General features: G+C 44.4%; 1 protein-coding gene across 2 annotated transcripts in view; it reads left to right on the forward strand.

Annotated features, from left to right (window-relative positions):
• Positions 1 to 17,489, forward strand: part of Sipa1l3 (signal induced proliferation associated 1 like 3) — a 157,140-nt gene that overhangs the window by 60,625 nt on the left and 79,026 nt on the right. Inside the window, exon 1 of one of the 2 annotated variants that reach the window (XM_042668218.1) lies at positions 13,624 to 13,648. The exons of the other annotated variant lie outside the window; for it this stretch is intronic. The gene's annotated coding sequence lies outside the window, so the exon portion shown is untranslated. Of the gene's footprint in view, positions 1 to 13,623; positions 13,649 to 17,489 lie in introns of those variants that run through there. 2 annotated transcript variants of the gene reach the window in all.

Raw genomic sequence — 17,489 nt, forward strand, 5'->3', positions numbered from 1 at the left:
GTCTATGTGTCTCAATTGATCAGTCAGTCTACCAACTCTGTGGCCACCCTTGTTTGTAGCAGACTCTGCACTGGGTGTGGAAAACTCAGCTCTGAACCAAATAGTCCTGGCCACCTCCATGATAGAGCACAGTTTGGTATGTATGCTTGGGAGAGGGGAGAACACCCTGGTACATGTGCATTTGGTCATGGAAGGCAGGAATGGGCCAGCAAGATGTAGAACTAGTTGAGGAGGAAATCCTGAGACCAAGTGGACTCAGTACGAGTTGGTTCATCCGGGGAAGAGGTGACAGCAGTGGTCATTGCAGGGTTGATGACAGTTTATGCAAAGGCCCTGAGGTGGCACAGAGCCCATTTGGAAAAATGTTCAAACATGGAAGTATCACGCATGAGAGGACTGGCAAATAAAGTGCACAGGAAGCAGACCTAACTAAGTCATGCTTAGCCTTGTAATGCTCTGGGAAGCATATCAGGCTCTAGGCTTTGCTTGCCTTCCTGGAGCCTAAGGAGCAGCAGCCTCTGAGGGGAGGGTGCGAGCAAATGGGAAGGCTTTGAGTGTGGCATGAGAACACTGTCCAGGGAGAGAACATGTCAGCCACCCTGCCATGGGTCCGAGTTGGAAAACAGGACATGCTTCTTGATGTTGTTGCACATGAGATAAATGACAGTTAAATCCTATTGAGGTACTATTTGCCCCTCTTGGAAAGGCAAGAAGGCAGAGCACATATTCCTGGCAGTGTTGACAGGGGAAAGGCCAGCTTGGCATGACTGGTGGGAGGGGATTCTCAACCCATCTTCACTGCATACCCTTCCTTTATTCCACTCCTGGACTAGGGAATGGGGTGGGGGGTGGGGATGATTACAGATGTTGCCAAATGTGGGAAATGGCTGTGCCCAGGGTTATTTAGAATAGTTAACTTGTCAAAGCAAGAGATTGCAAAAGCTGGGCACCAATGGCTTATGCCTGTGAGGCTGAGATTTGAGGATGATGGTCCAAAGCCAGCCTGGGCAGAAAAGTCTCTGTGAGACCCTTAACCACTCAAAATCTGGAAGTGGAGCTGTGGATCAAAGTGGTAGAGGGCTAGCCTTGAGGAAAAAGAGCTCAGGAACCATGCCCAGTCCCTGAGTTCAAGCCCCACAACCAGGAGTGGGCTGGGTAAAGAGGGAGAGGAGAGAGAGTATGTGTGGTCTACTATCCCTGAATAGGACAGTGGGCACAAATCAGTTAGGTTTATTCATACCATGTCACATTATACAGCTGGGAGTGTAGAACAAGGACCCAGTAGGAGGGGCTGTCTGTGTTGGTGGGGTACTGCCACGCATATGACAATGAAAGGTAAAAGACACACTTTGGTCCTGCTACTTAATCAGGAAAAGTGTAAAATTGGGAGGGACTATGAGGCCTGTGTAGGCCCTGGCTTATCTATGGCAAGGAGCTTTTCTCTCCTCATAAAGTGCATGAAGGGGTTTGTCTTCTGGGGAGTCAGAAGCTTCTCCTGCTCCCTAAAAACTGCCCCCACACTTGCCTTTGACATTACCAGGAAGAGAAGTGCAGGGATTGAGGCCACAGTCTGGGTTTTCAATTGAGGCAGAGAAAGAAAACAGAGAGATTATAACCAAAACATTCAGAGTTGGGTGGAGTAACCTCCAGAACTAACCACTGCCACCTCAACCTGGGATTCAGGGCAGGCAAAGAAGTAGATTCTTTTTTTTTTTCCCCTCCTTTTCCTTTCCTTCTTCCTCCCTCCCTCCCTCCCTCCCTCCCTCTTTTCTTCCTTTCCTTCCTCGCTCCCTCCCTGACTCCCTCCCTGACTCCCTCCCTCCCTCCCTCCCTCCCTCCCTCCCTCCCTCCCTCCCTCCCTCCCTCCCTCCCTCCCTTCCTTCCTTCCTTCCTTCCTTCCTTCCTTCCTTCCTTCCTTCCTTCCTTCCTTCCTTCTTCTTTCCTCCTTTCCTTTTTTCCTTCTTAACTGGTGCTAGGACTTGAGCTTTGCCTCCATCTCTTAAACTCAAGTAATCCTCCTGACTCAGCTTTCTGAGTAGCTGGGGCTTTAGGAATACCCCACTGTGCTTGGCTGAGACATTGAAAACTTTTAAGTTAGAAGCAACCTGATGTGATTCCTGCTTAATTTCATTGCTGAGGCTGAGTGGAGAATAAAATGTAGGAAGGTAGAAGTGGGCTCAGAGAGACCAGAGACAGTTTTGGTGGAGTTTTTCAGGTGAAAAATGATGGTGGCAGCCTGGCCTGGGAAGAGTGAGAAGGACATGGACTCAGGATGTATTTTGGAGCTTCCTAATGGAGTCGTTCAACACAAAGGAGTGTGTGAGTGTCTGAATCAGTTTGTTTGAAGAGTCCTTTTAATGGACATTCAACCACTTCCTATTTCCCCTGAGTCTACACTAGTCCACACTCCAGGCTGAATCTTGAAGGATCCTGGGCAAGGGGATACTGGGCAAGGGGACCTTGGGCCAAAGACTGCCTCAATCCTATCTCTGCTATTGGGTTGTGATAAGGGCCAGCCAGCCAGCACTCAGTGCATCTCAGGCTGCAGTACCAGACATTGGCCCATCTGAATGCTTCACTTGAATAGCACAGAATTATTACCCGGGTTGATATTCTTTCATGCTCCCCTATTCTTCCTTCCCTCCTCCTCAGAGCTGCTTGGTCATCCCTTCTCCTAATAGATTTCATTCTGTTGACTTTCCTATCATCTTGGGACCTTGCTCTCTTTGTTTAGGGAAAACCTTGTTTTCCCTAGGGACTCAGAGTGGTGGCTGGCCAAGCCTCTCTTTCTGGTTCTAGACCAGCATTGGAGGGAGACTGGGCCTTCCAGGAGGGAGTGAGAAGACAGAAGTATTGTTATGAGCTTGATTCTCCCACATCCTTCTTCCCTTGGTCCCCAAGAGCAGTCATTGCTGCTGCTGTGGTCTCTCACACCCTTTCTGAGGGGCTTTTAAGGCATTTAGGAGACCCTAGGTAACTTCGTTGGTGGGGACAGCTCAGCCAAGGTGAATTTAAAACCCTAGTATGATGGGTAAACCCCTGGCTGCTACTCCTATCAAAGCCTGCAGGTCCTCAGACCTGGCTCCAACCCTGGCCTGGGTTTCCTTCATGTAATGCTGGTACATGCTGGATCTGCCAGTGGAGGTGTGAGGGTGGGGGTGGGGGAAAGGCTGGAGATCAGGAGGAATATCAGATTATCAGAACATACAATGTGACATTTTCAGCTCACACCAGGTTCAGAAAAGGAAAAGAACAAAAAAAAAAGAACAACCTCGAAGGAGAAATATATAGGACATTAATGAGCTCAGTAAGTATTCTCCCTAGTTGCCGGAGAACGTGTGAATCATTGCAACCTTTAAGAAGACAGTCTGAAAAAAAAAAACACAAAACAACTTTTATTTATTTATTTGAATGAGAAGAGAATATGCAAGTGATGAAACATTCAAAGGGTATAAAAATAGGTGTACAGTCAGTGCCCTTCCCCTGTCCCTAGCCCCACCTAGTTCCCCTCCCATGGTCACACCCACTTCAGGTATATTCTTCCAGAGAGAATACATGGCTGTATTTTGTTGTTCTGCTTTTTTGCCACACTGGGAATATACAGAACCTCATGTATACTAGGTAAGTACTCTATCACCGAGCTCTGGCCCTATCCCTGACTACATGTTCCAATCAAAGCAGTGGCCTTAGCTCTTCCTATTTCTATCTCATCCACTGATGGGAAGTGCTCTACCTTGGCAAATGCTCCATCTAGAAACAAGAATATATGTACATGAACTTACTGTGAATTCACATTTTTTGGAAAATAAATAATATGCCCTACAGCTACTCCATTTATTCAATTCATATAACAGGCATTTGGTGACCTGCCCTTCGTGATGCACTATGTATAATTTGAAATCTGGGAGAAAACCACTTTAGTATGAGGTAGGGAAATGGGCACAAATGCAAAGTTCAATTTTGTAAGTTTCTAGTGGTGAAATTTTCCTCCAAGTCCCTATACCTTTTACGGCTATTCTGGGTGCAAGGAAGGTTGGGAAATGTAGTCAGGGCTGACCATTCTGAGAAGGAAGGAAGAATGGCTGCCAGGTGGGCAGTTGGCAGCCATGATAGGTCCATTTCCTGCCTACTAGAGCTGGCTTTTGCTTAGTGATCTGGACCCTCTTCTTTGTATTCTAAGTAATCAGAATCCAAGCAATGACTTTCTGTGTGTATGTGATTGATCAAAGAGTTGGACTTTGAGGCTTCTCAAGGTCCCACCAGTCCAGGTAAACCCACCATGTCACCAGCAGTTGAAATAATGGCAACTCACCCTTAGTTACTAACACTTAATAACTGCATGGTAGGTCCTGCTCTACACAGTTTTCATGGAGTGAAAATACTGAGAGGTTAAGTAACCATAAATACCTCACTATTAGTGGATTTTTGTCATTCTTCCCTTTCAATTTGTTATGAAAAAGAGGACTAAAAACTAAAGCCTGACCTATTTTGGCAGCCTGACTATTGTTCTGATGTCCATCTGATTAGTAAGGTCTGGAGAGTGCTTTGTGGAAATGCACACAGTGGTTGAGACCACTGTTTTCATAGAAGTGCAGAGAGGGGCTTAACTATTGGCATATCCAGCAAATGATTGGTGACAGGAAGAAAAAGGTTCTATGAGCTCTGCAGGATTTCCCTGGCTCATGAGCCTAGGGCCTACAGACCATAATGCACTTGGGCCAAATGCTGGACTTAGCCTTAAAATGACAGACTGGTATTAGAATAATGTAAAGAGAAGCTGTTCCCAGCTCCTGTCCTCTTGAGAATTAATTCAGACCCCAAGTCATCCTCCTAAAGGCTTCTGCTCAGCCTAGTTCAGTAGAAATATTTGATTCTTCATCCATCTCTCTTCGTTGAGTTTCTGAGTCCCCTACTAGTCTTTGCCAGTGGCTGTTGGCAGACTCTATATGCTATGTGGCCCAGGTCATAGCTGTTGTAAGTGTTTCAGTTTGGAATGCATTTGGCTGCCTTATCCTGCCTTTGCCACCTAACTGCTGGCTGATCTTGGGCAAGCTTCCTCTCTGTACTTCATTAAAATGGTGATCCTGGTAGAACTTCCATCAGTTATTATTTTACTTATTTATTTATTTATTTGCCAGTCATGGAGCTTGAACTCGGGGCCTGGGCACTGTCTTTGAGCTTCTTTTACTCAAGGCTAGGGCTCTACAACTTGACCACAGTGCCACTTCCGGCTTTTTCTGTTTATGTGGTACTGAGGAATCGAACCCCAGGCTTCATATATGCTAGGCAAGTACTCACTGAGCCACATTCCTATCTCTTCCATCAGTTATTACATGGATTAAATCAGTTGATAATTAAAGAATTAAAACAGTGCCTGGCATGTCATCAAATCAAAACCAAAACATGTGTTTATACCCAGAGAGAGAATTTGCAGGGTAACACATGGATTCAGAAACTCAGCAGGAATTCTGGACCTCAGTCAGTGGGAGGAGCATAGCATGTCACTGAGGTTGCTAACTCTTCAGCAGTTGCCTAAGTGGGGTGCCAGTGGCTCACACCTGTAATCCCAGCTACTCAGGAAATTGAAATCTGAAGATCACCGTTCAAAGCCAGACCAAGCAGGAAAGTCCCTTATCTCCAGTGAACCACCAGACATAAAACTGTGGTTCAAGAGTGGTAGAGTACTAGCCTTAAGTGAAAAAGCTCAGGAACAACACCCAGGCCCTGACTTCAAGCTCTAGGACTGGAAAAAGAAAAAAGAAATTGCCTAATTGTTCCTCAATCTCCATTCCCACCCAGGGACTGAGTTCCCTATGCTCCACATCGCATGTAGTTGGCAATGTCACACTTCGACATTTGGCGGGTCTACTGTGCCTGAAATGCTCACACAGTGTTGTTTTCTCTGAGTGGTTTCTCTGTGGAGATCCATCTTTGAGCAACTTGGCCAGAGAGTCACCTGGACCAGCCTGTCATAGGACCCCTGGGAGTGGTGGAATCCCTGCAGCTCTGAGCTCTGGGCATCGTTCCAGAACGCTTGCTTTTGGACACAGGTGTTTAGAAGGTGACGTCCTCGAAACCACTGACCCAGAGAAGTTATATTGTGGATGACATCCATCAATGAAAGAAGCCATGCTGAATCTTTTGTGTAGGTTATTAATAGAATATAGGTCAGAAGAGAAAATATGATTAATTGCAAGATGATCTCAGCAGCCATTGAGGGCCTGGATTTCCCAAGGCAAAGTCCTTTCCTCCCAGATCAGCTTTTCTTTGTTAGAATGTGGGCAGAAGCAGTTAAATGAAGAGCTATTTCCCTAAATCACAATTGCAAAAAACAAGATGGGGATGGGCAGTCAGCTCTAAATGAAACATGAGGAGCTACTTTATTAGGAGGTGAGTGAGTTCCTGGTGCCCTGATATGAGGCTCTGCTGAAGTCCAGAAAGGAGAAGGCTTACGATGAAAGGCTGCAGGAGGCCTAGATTGCAGCACCTGGACTGGCCACTTTCACAGCTGGCTACATGGAAGAAAAAGGACTGGTTCTGCTTTTACCACCTGGGCCAAAGGAAGGCCTGTGGCCAGGTCTCCTGGAGATTGAGCAGACATTCCCCAGTGTGTGCGTCCTACTCTGAGACCAAAAAGAGATGGGAACCTCCTCCCATCTCTGTTGTGGTTCTAGCAGACTGGCAATCCTGGCCACTTGAAGGCAGGTGCCAACACAGTCAGTGTCTGACCAGTCAGATTTGCCACCTTTTCTTTCTTAGGAAGGACCAAGTAAAGGGGAGTTGTTTGAGTCAGCTTTGCTTTACTGTAACAAAGTACCTAAAGTAACTTAAAATGAGTAAAGCTTTATTTTAGCTCAGTTTTGGAGGTTTCAGTCCATGGCTGCTTGGCCTGTTGTTCTGGGGCCTGTGTCAAAGCCGTGCCTCACAGTAGGATTGTATGATGGAGGAAGCTGCTCATCTCATGGTTCCAGGAAGCAAAAGAAAGAGAGGAAAAAGCCAGGCCTGGTAGCATCTGACTAAATTCCTAGCACTCTGTAGAGAGAAACGAGAGAATAGGAAGTTTGAAGCCAGTCTAAGTAACATATACTGAAAACAAAACAAAAAGAAAGGTCACACCCCTAATGACTTAAAATCTCCCACCAGGCTCTGCCTCTTAAAGGTTCTACTACCTTCCAATAGCAAAGCTGAGAATTAATCCTTCAATACATGGGCCTTTGATTTGCATTTGTATTCAAACTGTAGCAGGAGTCAAAGATGTGTGAGTGGATGATCCCTTCCATTAATGGAGATGGAAGTATGAAGGAGGAATAGGAAAAATAGGTCCAGAAGTATAAGAACAGAAAAGCCCAGTGTGCTGCCTGGCCTGGGTCAGGGGAGCCGCTCCCTGGCTAGCCCAAGCAAGTGTAGAAACTCTTCACCCAAAGTCACAGTGATGATTCCTGCTTCAGAGAGGACCAAGATCAAGATCATTGACATGTAAATACTCTGAAATACAATAGAAGAGGTTAATTTTTTAGCAGAAATATAGAATTGGAGAACTTTGATTGGTTCATCCCTGAATTGGAAAAAAAGGAGCTACTGTAAGTGAAATGGTGATGATGGGGGCTTAACACCTCACTCCCTGCCTCCCAGTTAACCCTCTAGAGTCTCCCTGGAGGCCTGTGCTCAGGGGAGTTCAAGGCAAAATCTCCTAGAGGTCTCTGGGGCTGATCATGGGTTTTATATAACTCATTTGAGCACCCTGAACCCTAGATCCAAGCACTTTACATTCAGTTTCTGATAACACAGTACTTTGTGGGGATTTTTCCCCCTTTTTCTTCCCCTACCACTCCTGGAGTAACACAACATAGTCTTGTTTTGTCAGCACCCATGAGGTCACGTTCACCCAAAAACAAAGATACGCTGCATTCATTCTTGATGACCTTTGCTATTCTGTTATTTCTGTTATAAATGACAAAAATCTCTCTAGCTTAAACTGCAAAGGGAAAGTTAATGGCTTAGAGACTTGAAAACCCTAGAACTGGCCTGACTGGAGTCACCACTCAGGTAATGTATCAAGAATTCACCCTAGGGGTTAGCAAAGAAGCCCTAGGCACTCCCCTGCCTATCATCCCATTTCTTTTCCTCAGTAATTGCAGCAAAATTTCATGTGTTTCACCCAGAGCCAGTCCCCAAGGCCCAGGAGTAAAGCCACAATGCTTCCCTCCCCCATCAGTTCTTTTTCTGGAAATCCACTCTTGCTATAAGCTGATGCTTGGTCTGTGATGGACCATGTGTTACACGTGTCACAGCCATGGACATGCTAGGATTGCTGAGACCTTTCCAGATGGTCTCAGGTGAGGCTCAGGGATCTTGGGTCCTGACTTCCTCCACCTCTTTCCTGTTGTTTCTATAGATTCTTAGCCTTTACCTTTCAGCCCCGTGAGGGAGAGTAGAGGGACGATCCTCCACTGTTTCCTTCAGTCAGCAGGAAGCAGATATCCAGTCCACTAAAGGTCTGATATATATACCAGTCATGAAGCTTGAATTCAGGGTCTGGGTGCTGTCCCTGAACTTCTTTGGCTCTTGTATTTGAGCCACAGCTCCTTCCAGGTGCTGGAATTCCAGGCTTGCAGTGTTATGTCCAATTGCATTTAGTTCTTTAAAAGCAGATCTTTAGTTGGGCACTGGTATAATCTTAGCTACTCAGGAGGCTATGATCTGACCATCTCAGTTTTAAGACAGCATAGTCATGAAAGTCCGTGAGACTCTTATCTCCAGTTAATCGCCAAAAAAGCCAGAACTAGAGCTGTGGCTCAAGTGGTGGAGTGCTAGCATTGAACAAAAAAGCCCAGGGAGGGGCTGGGAAGATAGCTCAGTGGTAGAGCGCTTGCCTTGCATGCATGAAGCCCTGAGTTCGATTCCTCAGCACCACATAAGCAAAAAGAAAAAAAAAGCCGGAAGTGGCGCTGTGGCTCAAGTGGTAGAGTGCTAGCCTTGAGCTGAAGAGCTGAGGGACAGCACCCAGGCCCAGAGTTCAGGCCCCATGATCAGACCAAAAAAAAAAAAAAAGCCCAGGGATGGCACCCAGGCCCTAATAAGTTCAAGCCCCAGGACTGGCACAAAAAAGAAAAAGAAAAAACAAAAACATATGCATAACTGTAGAGAAGGAAAGAGAAAAATAGACTGGCAGAAAAGCAATTTCCATTGCAATTTAAAAGATGCTATTAAAATTTTTACAAGAACTTTATTGCAGGGGCTTCTGATTATCCCAGGAATTTTGTTAATGGCAAGTCTGGTGATAAAAGAAAATGCTCTGGGTCTTTCTGGTTCCCTAATGCCTTGCCAAACGTCTTGAAAAATCAAAAATGTTAAGACTTCATAGACCGTTGAGGGATAACAATTGCCCAGGGGGCTATTTCCAAGAGTATTTTTTTAAGTGTGTGTTTTTCAGTATTTGCTGTTTCTATGTATAGTAACTATTCTGTGCTTCCCTAGATGGCCTGGTACTGAGCTCTGGGAATCAGCAAGAATGACAGTGGCCTGTGTCCTTTATATTCTGTTGGGAGCCATTTAGTTGTGTGACCAAATAGAAATTCAAATCAGCCTGCTTATTCAGAAAATAAATGGTCAGATTGGGCACCAATGGCATATACCTATAATCCTAGCAACTCAGGAGGCTGAGATCTGAGGATCACTGTTTGAAGCTAGCCAGGGCAAGAAAGTCTGTGAGACTCTATCTCTAATTAGCAAAAAGCTGGAAGTAGAGGTGTGTATCAAGTGGTAGAGTGGAAAAGCTAAGGGAAAGCTCCCTGGCCCTGAGTTGAAACCCCGGTACCAGCACCAGAAAAAGAGAATAGGGAGAAAGAAAAGAAAAGAAGGAAGGAAGGAAGGAAGAAAGAGAGAGAGAGGAAGAAAAGGAAGGAAGGAAGGAAGGAAGGAAGGAAGGAAGGAAGGAAGGAAGGAAGGAAGGAAGGAAGGAAGGAAGGAAGAGAGAGAGATTCAGAGTCAATGTGAAAGAGTCTACTTGTAATGGCTTCAGGAGTAGTAGGATCCAGGGCTTCCAGTGAGGTTGCTAGGACTCTGTTTCTTCTTTCAGGGCTCTGCATTCTTTTGTGTTGGTTTATTCCCCTGGCAGCTCCCCAAGTATATCCCAACCAAATTAACAAATGCACAGAGAGCTAAACCATCTCCTTCCCCTTGGTCCCAACATGTTGGACTGGTAGGTGTTCACTGGCTCTGATCATCTTGGCTTCCAGGCGAGGAATAGAGAAGGTGATACAGTAGCTTTATGATCAGGTCAGGCTTGGACTCTGTACATCCTTCTCTACTTCTCATCCTTCTCTCACCTGTGAGAAGGCTATTCACATAGAAGATATGTGGACTAAGAGCAAAGAGACAAATGGTACATGGTCTCCCTGATAAGTGGATGCTAATCCAAAATGTTAGGTGATACGACAAAATTAACAGGACTTAAGAAACAAAGAACTTCCACTCATCTGGTCCAACCACTACTAAATATCCCCATGCTGCTGATCACATGTATGGTGTATATGTGTACACTGTTACATGTTATAGACCATGACAGACAATTTGCTCCAGGAAAGTTAGAATGAACTTGTGACTTTAAATGAGCATCATTATTCCACAGTACTGTGAAATTTGGGAAATTATGTAATCACTTAATCACAATTAAAAATAAAAAAAAAGAACCTTGGGGAAGGTAGGGAGGGAAGGGATGGTAGGGGGCAAACAATGGAGGGGGTAACAATGCTCAATAGGAAGTGTACTCATTACCTTGCTCATGTAACTGTAACCCTCTGTATAGTATCTTTACAATAAAAAATTTAAAAAAATAAAATAGAATAAAAAAAAGAAGATATGTGAACTGAAAATAAATGAAGTCCAAAAGGCTGATCTAGGAAAGACAGTGGGTGCAGGGTGGGCCAGAAGGATGGCATGCAGGATCTCTCCCTGCACTAAGTTCATGAAGTTGAATCTGCCCCCCACTTTGCCTCCTCTTGGACCTGCTGCTCCATTTTCATCCTCTGCTGGGCCAGTTGAGGGGTTCTTTTTCTCTGAGTTAGAACCTTCCACGTACTAGGCAAGCTCTATACCTAGTTTAGCTCCAGCCCAAGTTGGGAGTTCTTAATTTTGTGTCTATGAACGCATTGGGGTAGAAGTTTACAGGATTGTGAAGTTGACTGGGGAAAAAAATTACATCTAGTTTCTGTACCATCCAAGCAAAATTTAGCATTTCCTTTCCTTATCAATCAGGATAACAAAACACAAATTTGTTATCAACACCTGTGATTTGGCCACTGTAGGAACCAAGTATTTCCATATGGCATTACAGTTGTTGTAAGTCTCATAAAATAAGCATAAAAGCCGGGTGCTGGAGTCTCACACCTGTAATTCTAGCTTCTCAGGAGGCTGAGATCTGAGGATCGGGTTCAACGCCAGCCAGGGCAAGAAAGTCTGAGACTCTTATCTCCAATTAACCACCAGAAAACCAGAAGTGGCACTGTGGTTCAGATGGTAGAGCGCTAATCTTGAGCTGAAGAGCTCAGGGACAGTGCCCAGGCCCAGAGTTCAAGCTCCAAAACCGACCAAAAAACAAAAACAAAAACCCAAAACATAGAAGAGTGATAGAGAGGGGGTGATAGAATGTCCCAGGGAAGCTCCCTCGAACAAATAAGATGCCAGTAAAACTTTTTTTAAAAAAAGAATAAGCATATATATCTTATTATACCTTAAATTTTGTTTTGTTTTACAAATATTTTGGTTTCTGGATATAATTGGTTTCCTTCCTTTAAGCTTGGGTATTATAATTTATTTATTTAAAAATGTGGTTTTAGGCTGGGAATGTGGCTTCGTGGTAGAGTGCTTGCCTTGCATGCATGAAGCCCAGGGTTTGATTCCTTAGTACCACATAAACAAAAAAAGCCAGAAGTAGTGCTCCAGTGGTAGAAAAAAAAAATGTGGTCCTGACAAGACTATCCCTCCTCCTTTTTTTTGCCAGTCCTAGGGCTTGAACTCAGGACCTCTGCACTGTCCCTGAGCTTTTGTGGTTAGTGCTCTACCATTTTGAGCCATAGCACCATATTTGTCTTTTTGGTAGTTAATTAGAGATAAGAGTCTCCTGGAGGGCTGGGAATATGGCTTAGTGGTAGAGTGCTTGCCTAGAATGCATGAAACCCTGGGTTTGATTCCTCAGTACCATATAAACAGAAAAAGCTGTTAGTTTCCATCTCCTGAGTAGCTAGGATTATAATAATGGGCTGCCACCCACAATGGCCAAAAGGCTTGGTTATTTGTTTGTTTATTTATTCGAGACTCAAATTTGGTATCAGACATTTTTGCTCATTGGCTGATGGTCTACTACCTAAGCCAGACCTCCAACCCCAAGTCCATACCTCTTTATCTGTCTACCTACTGAGATTCCTGACTTAAAAACAGGAAGACCTTTGGGCTTCTCTGGGACTCCCTCAGAGCGGCAGGGTTATTGATTTCATCCTGACTCTCAAATTCTGGAAATAAGGCCTGCCATTTGTTGGGTTTCCCTCCTGGGAGATTTCCAGAAGACCTGGCTGGCATTTGAGTTTGACCTTGACTTTGAGTTGTTGAATGATTGGGGAAGCAAGGTGGAGGCATAGCTAGCCTGCAGTCAGCCTCCTTCCACTAACAGTCTTTAACCTGTTTGGTCTTGCTCAGGGGTCCCAAGCAGGTTCTGCAGTTGGGCTGCCTGGACAGCCTCAGCTTGTGGGTTCTTCACCTGTTCTGTGCCTTAGTTTCCTCATCTGTAACAGAAAACTCTTAGGGTTATTGGTAGAAAGCAAGTTAGCTCAGGACAGTGGCACACAAATGAGGGATTGTTTAATACCTACCCATACCTTCCTAACTCCTGGCTGTGTGGTACCTGGAATGTGATGGTAATTCATACAGACCATGGATTCTCAACCTGGAGACATTCATTCATCCAGGAAATAATCCATTCAACTAGAAGCAACCGTACTAAATAATTGTGAATTCATAAGATAAAATTACAAGTCAGTACAAGTGCCCTATCTCTGTCGTTCATTTGCTTACATTCCTCTATGTGAAGGAAATGTCTCTGAAAGGATGCCCCGTCTGTCCTGTACCTTCCTGCCCCCATCACCCACCCCTTACTCACCTCACAGCAGTCCATCTGGCCTGTTGACTGCTCCTGAAGTGTCCCTTCCATGTTCCTGCCCCAGGGCCTCTGTACTGGCCATTGCTTCCAGAAGGCTCTTTCCAGGGTATCCGTAGAGTTTGTGATAGCACACTGTGAAGCAGGAACCCCCTCACCATCTCTTCCTCTTAGTTTCCATCAAGGCACTCACCACTCCTGATGGTATGGTATATTTGCTCATTGTCTTCCTCACCACTAGAAGGTCCACTCCCTGAGGACAGTGACTGCCTTGGACACTGATTGGTCTATTCTCAGTGCCTGGCACACAGCAGGTGTGCAGTGTTTGTCAAGGGGATGAATACACTAGTGTTTGTGGTGTAGACATTATATAGGGAAGGCTCCAGTTGACCATAGACATGACCTCTTTCCCCCCGCCCCCTCTGCCCAGATGCCTGGCCTTTGACATGAGCTCTGCTGGGACCCTCAAGACACACTAGTGTCCAGAACATTCCAAGGGTAAGTACTGTGTGGCTGTTTCTTTGCTTCAGTTTTACAGCCAATACACAGATATGTCTTTATTACTTTTCTTTGAATTACACAGAAGAGTGTCAAAGGGAAAATAAAAGTGTCCTTCACTGTCCCTCCAACCATCCACAAGCCTCACATTTCCCCCTCCCCCTCCCCCCCCCCGCCCCCCCCCCCCAAGGTAAATAGTATCAGTCATTGAGTGGCTTCCTGCCCACCATTTTCCCATTCAGAACGTTGCTTTTCATGTACATGTCTGCCTTTTATCCTAGTCTGCTGTGTAAGAAAAAGAGCAACTGTGTACTATGCATGCTTCTGGAGTGTGCCTCCCCATCAAGTGAGCTATGTCTTGGAAATCCTTGTGCCTAAGTGTACATCAGTGTGTTGATTTTCTTTTCTTTTCTTTCTTTCTTTCTTTCTTTTTTTCTTTCTTTCTTTCTTTCTTTCTTTTCTTTCCCTCCCTCCCTCCCCCCCTCCCTCCCCCCTCCTTCCCCCCCTCCCTCCCTTCCTTCCTCTCTTCCTTCCTTCCTTCCTTCCTTCCTTCCTTCCTGCCTTCCTTCCTTCCTGCCTTCCTTCCTTCCTTCCTTCCTTCCTTCCTTCCTTCTTTTGCCAGTCGTGGGGCCAGAACTCAGGGCCTGGGCACTATCCCTAAGCTCTTCAGCTCAAGGCTAGTGCTCTACCACTTGAGCCACAGTGCCACTTCTGGCTCTTTTTTTTTTTCCTGCTTATGTGGTGCTGAGGAATCAAACCCAGGGCCTCGTGCATGCAAGGCAAGCACTCTAGCACTGAGCCACCTTCCCAGCCCTGATTTTGTATTTTTTTAACAAAAATCAAAATTGTGTTAAAGTTTTGTTAAAAAATTTGCATTCAGCAAACTTCACTGATGGCCCCACCATTACTTGAGTTTAAACAAAGCTGTTCAGTTGTGAAACTACTACTATAATCAGGATGCAGAACAGTACCCCCCCCCCCATATACACTGTGTGAATGTGCTGCTTTCATTGTAGGTTAAATATATAGTGTAGGGCTAAGAATGGTGGCTCCTGTCTGTAATCCCAACTAATCAGGAGGTAGAAATCAGGAGAACAGGTTTGAGGCCAAAAACAAAACAAAACAAAAAAAAAAAAACACAAAAAAAAGGGAAAAAAAAGAAAGAAAGAAATGGAGAGAGAGAAAGAGAGACACAGAGAGAGACACAGAGACAGAGGCAGAGAGAGAGAGAAATTGAGATCTTTGCAAAGACCCATCTCAATCAATACCTGGGCATAGTAGTGCATACCTATCCTCTAAGCTATAAATATTCAAAACATAGGTTTTGAATAGTTTTTATACATAGGATTTTTTGATCTGGTGGATGTCACCCTCTTTTTGTAGTATAAGATGGATTTTAGACAGTGAAGTAAGGTTTTTGTTTTTGTTTGTGCTGGTACTGAGGCTGGAACTTGGGGCACTCTTGGGTTTTTTCCACTCTACTATTTGAGTCATAGCTCCACTTTCAGCTTTTTTGGAGATTAATTGGAGATAAGAGTCTCATAGACTTTGCTGCCCCTCTGACTTGGAACTGAGATTGTCAAATACTGAGTAGTTAGAATTATAGATAGGAATAAACCACTGGTGCCCAGTTTGGGTTGGTTTGTTTTAAGACAAGATCTTGCTGCAAAGCTTAGGCTGACCTTGAACTTACTATTTCCCCGCTTACTTAGCCTCCAGAAGTGAGTGAACTTGATTTCAGGATGTGTGTCCTTAAAGTTTTGCAGGGAGATAGTTGCAAATGAGTATGCCAACTTTTGTTGGAAGGGTGCCTGGGGTATGAGTGTTGTCTGGTTCCTGAAGAACCAAGAGTCCCTAACTGTAAAAGATAGGCAGAAAGTCTGCACTCAGGGAGTAGTAGTACGGGCTGAATCTCAGACATCAGTCAGCTAAGCTATGGGATCTGAGCAGAATCAGTTGGAACCTCTCTGGGCTATTTACTAGGTCTTGTATTACTGACAGAGCTTTGCTTGTGGCCCTCCCCCCACCCCCACCCCCTCCACCCCCGCCACACACACACACCAGGTTTTCATCAAAAGATGTCTTTTTAGCCCACTTAGTTATTAATGCTGTTTTTAAGTAGCTTTAGGGTTATAAAATTATTTCTATAGTTGCCCTCTACCCAATTTCCTCCCATGTTACCATCCTGTACCCCACTGTAGCATGATGGTGGAAATCAGGAAATTAATAATGTGGTTCATTATTAACCAAATGACAAATTTTCATCAGATTTTACCAGTTTTTCTCCTGATATCCCTTTTCCATTCTGAGATCCTCTCCTGGATCCTACATTACTTCATATACTTTGTATACATAGTTGTCAAGTTAATCTCTTCCAACTGTAACAATTCCTCAGTCTTTCTTTGTCTTTCATGGTGACCTTGACCCTTTGGAAGAGGGCTGTTACAATGTCTAAAATCGAGTTTGTGATGATTTTTTTCTTGACACACTGAAGTTGTTGGTTATTTGGAAGAATACCACAGGATCCTTCCTCCAGCATCGGTGTGCCTGTGTGAATTTATTTGTGATGATCATTTGGGTCACTTAGTTAAGATGGTTTCTCTGCCTACTGTCTTACTGCTGAGTTACTTTTTGTTTTGTAACTAATGAATATCTTGGGGAAGATACTTTGAGACTGCTAATATTCTGCCTCTCCTCAAACTTCTAGCAGCTGAGCGATGGTGGTTCACAGCTATAATTTTCCCTACTCAGAAGTCTCAAATCTGATGATTGAAGTTCAAAGCCCACCCAGGCAGGAAAATCTGTGAGACTCTTATCTCCAATTAACTACCAAAAAGCTAGAAATGGCGCTCTGGCTCCAAGTGGTAGAGCGTTTGCCTTGAGTACAAAAGCCTCGGGACAAGTGCCTAGATCCTGCCCCCAAGACCAGCACACAAAAAGAAATACCTTTTAGCAAGTAATGTTAGCACCCATGTGTGGATGAATCTTACCTACTATAATTATTACTGAGCAATCTTCCTAATGGTGAATTTTGTATATCCCTCATTCCTTCTGTGCTTATTAACTGGAATTCATCTAGGGAAAATGTGTCCCTTTTCCCTCATTTCATATCAGTTATTAATTTATATTGTATGGATTCAGTGATAGGCTTTAATCTCACAATTCTTTTTTTAATGTGATAAAAGGTCCCAGATTCCCAGTGAATTCCTAGTATTGCCTCTCATACTGCAGAAAGACTGATATTTTCCCCTTGATAACCAAGGTCTGAGAGAACTGGAAGAAGGTCCCACATTCATTTCTTTCCTTTTTTTAACTCCATAATTATATGTATGTGCACTTGTGTTAGGATCCCAGCTAGGAATTCAGGAATGAGCAAGAACAGGCAAACGCTTTGCCAGAAAGATCTAGTGTTCTACTGTCAGGTGAGACAGAAGTAAATGCGGGATAAGTGATGAGGGTGAATACTGTAGAAGTTAATAGAGATCAAGAAAGCAGGGAAAGGATAGGGCGTCAGGTCTCTGACTTACAGATCTAGAATTCAGTTCAAGGCCAACCTAGGCCATATTATGTGAAATCTTGTCTCAGAAGTTGGGGAGGGAGGAATAAAGGGAGAAAGGAAGAGAGCTGGAGTCACCAGGAAAATTTTAGATAAGGTGGTCAGATAAGGCCTTTCTGCTGAAGGGTATAGAGGGGAAAGGAAGATTATACTTAGCCTATTTCTTTAACTGGAAAACTGGGAGATCACAGACAGATCACCTAATTTCTGAACAGTGATTCTTACAATTGTGGCAAACAGGATATTGTGTCTTCTTTCTAGAGCTCCTCCTCCACCCCACCCCCA

The sequence above is a fragment of the Dipodomys spectabilis genome, unplaced genomic scaffold (assembly GCF_019054845.1).
Source record: "Dipodomys spectabilis isolate Male_0828 unplaced genomic scaffold, ASM1905484v1 ptg000422l, whole genome shotgun sequence".
Taxonomy (NCBI): Eukaryota; Metazoa; Chordata; class Mammalia; order Rodentia; family Heteromyidae; genus Dipodomys; species Dipodomys spectabilis.